Source organism: Lynx rufus, unplaced genomic scaffold (assembly GCF_022079265.1).
Source record: "Lynx rufus isolate CCGP_SWC_20201006 ecotype Redwood Valley unplaced genomic scaffold, mLynRuf1.p SCAF_6, whole genome shotgun sequence".
Taxonomy (NCBI): Eukaryota; Metazoa; Chordata; class Mammalia; order Carnivora; family Felidae; genus Lynx; species Lynx rufus.
Genome location: NW_025814878.1, coordinates 51,698,112 through 51,701,353, shown reverse-complemented (window position 1 = coordinate 51,701,353; position 3,242 = coordinate 51,698,112).

Below are 3,242 nucleotides of genomic sequence, written 5' to 3'. Positions count from 1 at the left end.
TAACACACCAGTTAATTTCAATATGGGAACAAAGATTGGCTCATATCAAAGACATTCTTATAACAATTAGGGTATTTAAGCATGGAATGACTACTAAATAGCGTTATACCATTACTGCTAATTTCCTTAAGTATAACAACTTATAATAATAAGTTATGTTATATAATATAATACATAATAATTATATTAAAAATTATATAATTAAGTATATTTTGTTATATAAATAAGTATATTAAATATAACATACTTTTACTTTAATACACTTATACTTAATATACTTATAAAATAAATATATATAATATACAGTTACATAATAATAAGTTATAAAAATAAGTATATTCCCATTGTCTTTATTCTTAGATGATGCTTGATTTATTTATGACTTTGGAACTCATTATTAATTTTCAAATGGTACAGCATATGCATCTGTGTGTGTGTGTGTGCACGTGTTACCATATTGAGAGGGCAAGATAAAGAAACTATGAAAAAAATGTTAACAATTATTTTATTTACATGGAGAGCACATGGGAATTAAAATTTTCTGTACTTTTAAAAATACAGAATATCACTGTACTTCACCAAAAACCACAACAGCTCTCATAATAGTACTTTGTCTCTCTCACATTAGTAGCACTGGTACTAGTGACTTTGTTTAGAGCATCACTGATTCTTTATAAGCAGACAGCTCTTAACAAAGTTGATTTTTCTCTTTTTCTTAAGTACGGTGATTAAAAGCCAAAATTTAAGAGACAGAAATGGATGTCAGAGATGGTCACAATCCATTTGACAAACATTTATAAAGTATCCACCAGACTTGTGGAACAGCAATGGCCAAGATATGATCCTGGTCCTAAAGGAGCCCATGATACAGCTGGCAACAGAGACATGCAAACAAATAACCACAATGATAACTAAGGTACCTAATACAGAGGAAGAATAATAAATAGTAGATACAACTGTATTAATAACCAGTGAGAAATGAAACTCACAATGATGACCCTGAGTCAGAAGTAAAAGGTCAAATTTCATTTCATATACATTTAGAAACTTAGAGAAATTAAAATTATATTTTATAAATACTATTGTGAAAATATTTTAATAACTAAAGATTTAAAGCTTACAGAAAAAAAAATGTTTTTACTTATTAAAAATTTTATTTCCCTGGATAGTGTTGGGGAGGAAAAACTTTCCTTCTATCCTTCTAGGTTCTTTGGCTGGTCTAATAATTAAATTAACATAAAACAGTGTAATGAGAGAAAAACAAATTTAATTACATTACCAGGGCCTCATTACGAATGTAAGACCTATAGGCAGTCAGGCAAATGAGGCTTATATGTTACCCTGAGCTAAGAAGAAGGGAGCAGAGGTTTGGGACTTCAGAGGGGAAGAAAACAATTCACAGATAGATGGAAAGAGCAAATGTTTAGTAATCAAATATTTGCCATGCTATGTGGAGAAGTCTTTCTTATGTAAAACAAACATATCTTTGGTGACAGCTCTCTTCCTGGTGCACACTCCTTATCTATCTAAATTATTTTGAGCAATTAAGGGAGAAGTAAAAAGAAAAACTTCTTCAGACTTCTGTGTCTTAAAGATAACCTACCTAAAATAATCCTAATGCCAAAGAGACACATTTTGGAGTGGCGATTTTGCTCTCCAACCGTAGGATGTCTCAATATTCTTCAGTTGTCAATTCTTCCTAACTTGATCTATTGATTCAGTGCAATCCCAATCAAAATTCTAAAAAGTGATTTTGTGTATCAACAAATATATAAACTAAAATTTATATGAAAAGACAAAAGACCCAGCAAAAGAAAAACCACCACAATACTGAAGAAGAACAATGTCTGAGGACTGATACTACCTAACTTAAAGACATACTATAAAGCTAAAGTAATTATCCAAACAGTATGGTATTGATGAAAGAATAGACAAAAAGATCAATGGGACAAAATTGAGAGCCCAAAAACAGACCTACACAAATATAATCAACTAATCTTTGACAAAGGAACAAAGTCAATTCAATGGAGAAAGTGTAGTCTTCTTAACAAATGGTATTGTAACAACTGGACATCCATATGTGAAAGAAGGACAGAAAGACAGAGAGAGAAAGGGAGGGAGGGAGGAAGGGAAGAAGGAAGGAAAGGAGAGAGAGGAAGAGTAAAGAAAGGAGGGAGGAAGAAAAAGTAAAATATAGACACTGGCCTTACACCTTTTACAAAAATTACCTCAAAATTAAAATGGATCATATACCTAAATGTAAAAAGCAAAGCTATAAAACTTCTAGAACATACAAGAAAATCCAGGTGACCTTGGGTTCGGCAATGAGTTTTTAAACAGAACAACTAAAGCACAAGCAACGAAGGAAAAATTACTAAGTGGTACTTCATGAAAATCAAAAACTTCTGCTCTACAAAAGAAAATCTTAAGAAAATGAAAAAAAAAAGGCACAGACTGGGAGAAAATATTTGCAAAACATATAATGAAAGACTTTGTATCCAAATATACAAAGACCTTTTAAAACTCAACAATAAGAAAATAAGCAACCCAATTACAAAATGGGCAAAAGATCCAATCAGATACCTCACTAATGAAGATATACAGATGGCAAATAAACACGTGAAAAGATGTTCAACATCATATGTCAGAGAATGGCAAATTAAAACGTCAAGGAGATACCACTCTATTCCCATTAGAATGGCAAAAAAAAAAAAAAAAAACCTAACAATATCAAATGCTGGCATCGATGTGGAACAACAAGTACTCTCATTCAGTGTTGGTGGTAACAAAAAGATTCAGCCACTTTGGAAGAGTTAGGCAGTTTCTTACAAAACTAAACAGTTTTATCATATAATCTAGCAATCACACTCCTAGGTATTTACCCAAATGAGTTGAAAACTTACTTCCACACAAAAACGTGCACACAAATGTTTATAGCCGCTTTATTTATAATTTCCCCAAGCTAAAAGCAATCAATATGTCCTTCAAAAAGTGAATGGATGGGGCGCCTAGGTGGCTCAGCCAGTCAAGCATCCAACTTCAGCTCAAGTCATGATCTCACAGTTTCTGAGTTTGACAGGCTTGAGCCTGCTTCAGATTCTGTGTCTCCCTCTCTCTCTGCGCTTTCCCTTCTCATTTTCTTTCTCTTTCTCTCTCTCTCTCTCTCTCTTTCTCTCTCTCTCTCTCTCTCTCTCTCATAAACATAAAAAAAAAGACCAAAAAGTGAATGGATAAACAAACTG